The sequence below is a fragment of the Heterocephalus glaber genome, unplaced genomic scaffold (assembly GCF_053883595.1).
Source record: "Heterocephalus glaber isolate CG9 unplaced genomic scaffold, H.glaber_assembly_v1.0 deba00001666, whole genome shotgun sequence".
Classification (NCBI taxonomy): Eukaryota; Metazoa; Chordata; class Mammalia; order Rodentia; family Bathyergidae; genus Heterocephalus; species Heterocephalus glaber.
This window is the reverse complement of record NW_028258406.1, coordinates 20,846,524-20,854,765: the sequence shown is the minus strand read 5'-3', so window position 1 is coordinate 20,854,765 and position 8,242 is coordinate 20,846,524.

Sequence of the window (8,242 nt, the reverse complement as noted above, 5' to 3'; positions counted from 1 at the left end):
GGCCTCCTTGTTTCCTCTCTTGGCTTCCATTAGTCTACTTTCTAGAATAATCTTTTTAAAACACAAATCAGATGGTGTCCTAAAGACTTCTCATCACACTTAGAATGAAATCCAAAGTCCCCACTGAGCCCAGAGGGTAACCATAGATCTTAGTTCTCCTGTGACCATCCTGGCTTATAGCTAAGGAAGTTGCTTCATGTGATACTCCCATGGTCCATTCCATGGCTGCATCCAAGTCTCTGATCAAACATCTCCTCAGGGCAGACACTTCTCTGTTAAAATATGACTATTTCCTTTCCCTCTTGCTTCACTTTTTTCCAACAGTTTGTCACTATTCATTGGGTCACCTTTTTGTCTTAATTTGTCTGTCTCCCTGACTGGAATTATGCTCTGTGAGAGCAGCACTTTGTCATCTTCACTTACACACTCCCAGCACTGAGAGTCATGCCTGGCACCAGCCAGTGCCTCAGTGAATATGTGATGAATGAACGAGTGAGTCACTGGCTCTGTATGGCAAGCATTCATTCACTCTAAACTTGCCTTGAGGATTACTTGAGCTAGTAATTTGTAGAGCTGATGGTTACAAGTACTACTTTTACACTATTAAACCAAATTTATGTTTTACTTCTGATTGCTTTGCTAGTTTCTGGACATTACGGGCATTTTCTGGGGACAAGTCTCTAAAACAAATATAGATTTCTGTGAATCAGTGTTCTCTGTGTGGTAGCTTCCTCCACCCTCATGGCCCAAACTTAAGGGTCTATACACCAATACCCTTGAATTTTACCTCTGTTTCCATGCAAGAAAAAATGAACAAGGGACTAAGTAAGCCTTATTTTGTACCATTTATAAAAATGTCCTGAAAAGCACACAACACAAAAATAGAAGTCCCAACACAACTAATTTCTGTTGAAGCAAGCCATATATTGTAATTGAGGTAAGGAAATTGAGTTTCCTAGGGTTTAAGAGACATCTTAGTTTGTATAACAAGTAAATGACAAGGTTCAAACTTACAGATCCGTATCTGTCTGACACCAAAATCTGTGTTGCCTTCTTAAACGTGAGGATATAAATCTTTAAAGGGAACTGATTTTTATAAACTTTTAAAGTAGCCTGTGTCACAAAGGAGAACCACAGAGCTGAAAAAAATGACCTGAAAAAACATACTCTTGACTGGACAGTAAACAGTTGTTGCAATGGCTCTCCAGTGATCAAAACTCCAGCATACATAGCCTATCAGCTGGTTCAGTTTCCCCAAGCTTCACAGCCTGTAGATGGATTTGCTTCAATCATGCTGTTGCCCAGGGCTTCTCTCACCCAGGAGTAAAAGGCATGTATATGTTTGTACTTGTCTTGTGACATATGGTTGCTTTTGAATAATTCCACTGCAGGATAAAACTGGCCTTTGGTACAGCTCTTCATGAACTTACAGTTACCACTTAAATTGCTCACAAACTAAAATTTCTATTTACAGGCCTGAGAATCCAACAGCAAGGCTTCTACGGGAGAAACTCCATCCCCCGTGGGAGGTTCCCTTGAAGTTCCGGTTTCACTGTCTCAAAGCAGACACTTGGGATCCGACCCACAGCACCCTAAATTGTAAGCCCTGGACTCCATTCAATATAGCTAGGTTTTCAGCAGTGAGTAGGAAAAGGCTCCTTTGCACTGTGTCCTTCTCTTGAAAAGGATTAACCTAGGGATTATTAACCACTGCATGCAGATGGCTGCGCAAATACTCTGATTCATAGTTCTCACTGCTGCCACCCTTGAATTTCACAAGTGAGGTTTATTTGTCTGCTTTTAGTTATCTCTTGGCTTCCCTCTACCACCAGTGTTATCCATGGTACTGTTCGTGAGTCTACAAAACTACTTCATGTCTCTGGAAATTCTCCATGATATCTATGGTACCTGAAGCTGGTAGAGGGGACAATCCTGAGAAAATGAGGACCTGAGGTAACTGGAAGCCCAGAAGCCAACCTCTGCTGAAAGCCCCCCTGTCAAACTGGGTACCCAAGACTGTTCACATTACCTGAAAGAGGCACTACCCTCGGGGATGAGAGGGTTCAGGCTAAGATCTGGAAATTTAAAACAACTTAAAGGTTAGAGAAACTTGGGAAGTTCCCCAAGACCTCACGCACCAAAAAGTGGCCAGGCTGAGAAAAATCCTTCATCCTGCAGACTCTTACAGGATCATATCACACTTGAATAGAAATTTACAGTCTTCGTAACACTCCCTTGTGCATTGATCCATGGAATCATAGAAGTGAGGGAAAAATGGTCAGAATTCCCATTTTACAGAACTTAATGTGGTTCTGACCACAGAGGAGACACTGAATAAATGTTTGTTGAGGAAATCATAGAATTGCATAAAAAGAAAGAAAGTTAAAAAAAATAGCAGTTGTAAATAGGAATTGTAGGGTGTCAGCATTAGCCAGCTTCGGAGAGGGAACTCAGTTCCAGTAATTTACCTCTCCCTAGCCTCCAACCACTTCTGAGACTCTGCAAGGCTATGAAACCTAACCTCCTCAATTACTGAAACAAGTTTAAAATATAAAAGGCAGCTAAACCAACTGCTACCTGTAACAACTCTAATTTTTAGGTTTCTTTTTGCTTTGTGTTCGTATTTCCCTTACTTTCTCGAGAGCTCAAATATGCACCTAAAACAATGCACTAGTCATTATTAGATATTCTTCATTATTTTGTACTTGGAGATTTAAGTTCTAAGATGGTTTATATAATACGTTACACCTACATTTATATTATAGGATAAATATAAAAAGCCTGCTCCAGAAACTTTCAAGTAGCATGGGAAGGGAAATGTAAAAAGAACAAATGTTTGTGATGGTCTATCCAACATTTCCAAGTCCTTCTAGCATGAGGGTTTCAGGTTATCTGGTTTGCCTGTGTTACTAGAAATGGAAGTACATTTTTTGCAATATGTTTTTTAGCAATGATGGAATTCTATTCCATGTGCTTATCCTCATGTTACCCCCTACAGCCCCCTACATGCTCAAAAAATATCCCATGAGTACATGCTCTGACCTGTCTCTGGCTCCCTGAAAATGCCTGCCCTCTGAATTGCCATACTTGTTGTGTACATTCACTTTCCTTCCTATACTAAATCTCACTCACATCCATTCCCTCCTTCTTACTCCTACCTTATTTCAGATCCTTCATCTCCTGTTCTCAAACTTAGGGAATCAATTGCCCAGCCAGCCCAAGTAAAAATGAAATTTCTCTTGAAATAAAGTAATGATAGCTGAGTGTACAGACTAAACCAGATTATAATCTTGCATGATTGGAAAGAGCTCTCACATACCACTATCTCATTTTAGTCTTCTTAATGTCTCAGGAACACAAGCACTATTGTTCTCATTCTAGAGGAAGGAAAAAGGCTCCTAAAATTTAAGTAGCTTACTTAAAGCTAGAAAGTAATGGAGTTGGTTTCAATTCCAAATATCCTGAATTGACATCAAGTTACCCTAAGACCACAGCAGTCAGCCTCAGGCTGCACCCCTACCTCTCAGACTTCGTCAGGGTGCACTGAGTTTCCTGGCACATTGCTTCCTGTGCATTCAAAATGTGATCAGGGCATCAACAGGAATTTTGTTTGAAATGCAGATTATTAGGCCTTGCACCAGATATGCAAAATCAGTTTGCTTGACAAGATCCTAGTGATTTGTGTGTACTTTAAACTTTGACAAAACTTATCCAAATCCTTAAAATCCACAAACAACTTGTTTATCTTAGACCTTATTTTTTTTTTGTCTCTAGAAAAGAAGGACGGGTATTTTCTGGGATAGGTATGTAAATTCAGTACGATCAAAAACACAAGTATTATGGCCTCAAGATTTATCCATTTTCCTACAAGGCTCAAATTTATCTTTCTTTATGATAGAGTAATATTCCACTTTGTATATACTACATTTTCTTCATTCATCTGTCAATGGGCATGTAAGCTGCTTCAATGATTAACTATTGTGAATTGTGCTGCTATAAAGATGAGTATGGATGTGTCACCGTAACATGATTTTAGCTCTTTCAGGAAGATATCCAGAATAGGTATAGCTGTATCAAATGGAATTTCTATTTTTAGTTTTCTGAGGGATCTCCATACTGATTTCCATAGTGATTGTACTATTTTATATTCTCACCAACAGTGTAGAAGTGTTCCTTTTTCCCCACAACCTTGACAGCATTTATTGTTTTTTGGGTCCTTAATAGTAGCCATTCTTACTGGAGTAAAGTGGAATTTCAGTGCTGTTTTGATTTGCATTTCTCTAATGGCCAAAGATGCTGAACATTTTTTCATGTATGATTGGCCAATTGTATTTTTCTTCTGAGAAGTGTCTATTCATTACAGTTGCCCATTTTAATGGGGTTTTTTTATTTTGAGGTGTCTAATGTTTTTGAGCTCTTTATATTTTCTAGGTATTAGTTTTCTGTCTGAGGAGTAGCTGGCAAAATTTTTTTCCCATTCAGTAAGTTGTTTCTTCACTCTGTTAGTTATTTCTTTTGCCATGCAGATGCCTTTAAATTTGATACAATTCCATTTGCTGATTCTATTCAGGAAGTCCTTGCTTAGCTGGGTGTGGGAGCACACATCTGTAATTCTAGCATTCTGGAGGCTGAGGCAGGAGGATCATCATGAGTTTGAGGACAGCCTGGGCTATATAATGAGTTCAATGCCAGCCTGAACTGCATAGCAAGACCTTGTCTCAAAAAAAATTGTTTAATTTTTTTTTAAAAGGTCCTTGGTTACACCTATGTTTTCAAATGTTTCACCAATTTTTTCTTCCAGCAGGTTTAATGTTTCTGTTTCTTTATTAGGTCTCTGATCCATTTTAATTTTATTTTAGCACAGGGTAAGAGATACAGATCTAGGTTAATTCTGCACATGGATATGTACCACTTGTTTAAAAAGTTGTCTTGGGCCAGGGATTTAGCTTGGTGGTTTTGCCACCTGTTGTGCAAGCACAAGGACCCAAGTTCAATCCCTGGTAGCAAAAAAGGAAAAAAAAAGCTGTCTTTTCTCAAGTGTATATTATTGGCCTCTTTTCAAAAATCAGGTGTTGTTCAATACCATCCAAAAAACTGAAATACCTAGGAATCAACCTAATGAAGGAAATCAAAGACCTCTTCTCTGAAAACTATAGCACTCTGAAAAGAGAGATTGAAGATGATATCAGAAAATGGACAGACATCCCCTGCTCCTGGGTAGGAAGGATTAATAGAGTGAAAATGGCCATACTTCCAAAACTGCTAGAGAGATTTAATGCAATTCCAATTGAGATCCCAGCAGCATACTTCATGGACCTTGAGAAAACAATCCAAAAATTCATTTGGAACAAGAAGAGACCCAGAATAGCAAAAGCAATTCTAGATAACAGAGACATGGCAGGGGATATCACAATCCCCAACCTGCAACTATACTACAAAGCTACTGTGATAAAAACAGCATGGTACTGGCAAAGAAACAGACCTGAGGACCAGTGGAACAGATTAGAAGATACAGAAACAACGCCAGACACATTCAGCCATCTCATCTTTGACAAAGGAGCCAAACACCCTCACTGGAGGAAAGATAGCCTCTTTAATAAATGGTGCTGGAAAAATTGGGCTTCAACTTGCCAAAGATTAAAACTAGACCTGTATCTCTCACCATGCACTAAACTAAAATCAAAATGGATTAAAGATCTAAATATTAAAATCGAAACTCTGAACCAGTTGAAACAGAGGTTAGGTAGAACCCTTGAAGACATTGGTGTAGGAAAAGATTTTATGAACAAAACCTCAGGTGCCCGTGAACTAGCACAAACAATCAACAAGTGGGATCTCTTCTTATTAAAAAGCTTCTGCACAGCAAGAGAAACCACCAGCAGTGTGAAGAGACAACCCACAATGTGGGAAAAACCCTTCCCCTGCTCTTCCTCAGACAAAGGTCTACTATCTCAAATCTATAAAGAACTTAAAAAGATCAGACCTCCCAAATTTAAAGACTCAATCCAAAAATGGGCATCAGAAATGAAAAGACATTTCTCAGACAAAGAAGTAGAAATAGCAAATAAATACATGAAAAAATGTTCAACATCCCTGGTCATTCGAGAGATGCAAATGAAAACAATGCTGAGATTCCACTTCCCTCCAGCAAGAATGGCTGCTATCATGAAATCAACCAATAACAAATGCTGGCAGGGCTGTGTGGAAAGAGGAACCCTGCTCCACTGCTGGTGGGAGTGTAGACTGGTGCAACCACTGTGGAAATCAGTATGGAGATACCTCAAAGAACTAGGACTGCAAGTCCCATTTGACCCTGCTATTCCACTGCTGGGGATCTTCCCCAAAGAATTAAAAGAATCATACCACAGTGATATATGTGCACCCATGTTCATAACAGTGCAGTTTGTAATAGCTAAAACTTGGAAACAGCCCAAATGCCCATCAACTGGAGACTGGATCAAGAAAATGTGGTTTTTTTAATAAAATGGAGTACTACTCAGCCATAAAAAATGAGAAGTTAGAGACATTTATAGCTAAATGGATGCACATTGAGGCGATACTCTTAAGTGAAATAAATAGGCCACACATGTATAAATACTGAATAGTGTCTCTGGTGTGAGAAACTGAAAGTGGAAATAAGGACTAAATGTATAATAGGTAATGTGAAACAGGAAGAAAAGGGGCAAAGGGGAAGGAAGTGGGAGGGCTAGGGGAAAGGATAGAACAAATGGGATTAATATGAGAAAATGGAAAAATAGGAACAAAATCTTTGTAAATAGGGAGGAATGGAGGGGTTGAAGGGAGGGCTGGGCAAGGGTGAAAATTAAGAACCAACAGAGACTATGTAAAGGTGCAAATTTCCAATGATGAATGTCATTATATTGTATACCTAAAATGTACCAATTATTAGAATGAATAATTGATAATGCAAAATAGGAAGAAAAGGTCCAAAGGGGTAGGGGTAGTGGGAGGGGCAGGAGAAAGGAAAGAAGGGAAAGGAAAAATGCTTAGAAATGGAAAAAATGGAAATAAAGTCTTTGTAAACAGGGATGGGTGGAGGGCGTGAAGGAAGGGCTAGGAATGGGGAGAAAATAAGAACCAAGATGCATTCTGTAAAGGTCCAATTCCCAATGAGAAATGTAATTGTGTTGTATACCTACAATGTACCAATAAAATAATTTAATAAAAAAAAAACAGAGAAAAAGTCAGGTGTTGTTTCTGCATCCTCTATTCTATTCCTCTGGTCAGCATGTCTCGTTTTGTGCCAGTACCATGATGTCATTACTCTGGTAGCTTTGTAGAATAACTTTAAGTTCTTGTTGCTCACAACTGCTTTGGCTATAAATTTTAGAACTGTTCATTCTAGTTTTGTGATAAAAGCTGATGGCATCTTGATTAAATTGTATTAAATATATATATATAAATTTTTTGTAATATGACTACTTTAACAATATTGATTCTGCCTATCCAAGATCCATTTCTAATATCTCTTCAATCTCTTTTTTTCAGAGTATTATAGAGGTCTTTCACTTCTTTGGTTAGGTAATTCTCATTTAATTTTTTTGAAGCTATTATGAATGGGATTGTTTTCCTGATTTCTTTCTCAATGGGTTCACTCTTGGTGTTTAGGAAGAGTACTTATTTTTGTGTGTTTAAAAAAAATAAATAAAGAGGTTTGTTTGTGTGGGACACAAATCCTTACTTCACCTCTTGGTCTTTGTCTATACTAAAATCTACCTTTCAGAGTTTTCTTAGAATTCAAGATAACATGATATGGTACTATGTAGTGCCTGATTCTTTACAAAGAGTAAGTGTTCTATGATTGACAAAATGAATGATTAAATGAACAAACTATGAGAAGAAAAACTTGAGTGGGAAAAGGCCAAACATAGGAAAGAGATAATAATTGCAATGTTTAATAAGCATTGTTTCCCATAATTTAAAAAGATGTGAAGATAATGAAGAATATTTTGATATTGGGTTTAATAACCCAATAGGCATTTGAGTAATGAACTGTTTATGGATTCTAGAACAAGGAAATACCCATTATAAAGCACTTTCCCAACATATGAACCAGTATACTAAGTGGTTAAGTGGTGAATGGCAGCAGTGCTTATATATATATATATATTATATATATATTTATATACTTTTATCAATTATCCTAGAGAGAGCAACATTGGCATTTCCAATAAGCTCCAAAGCTAATTAATGTGATCATAATGTTGCATTTCCAACAATT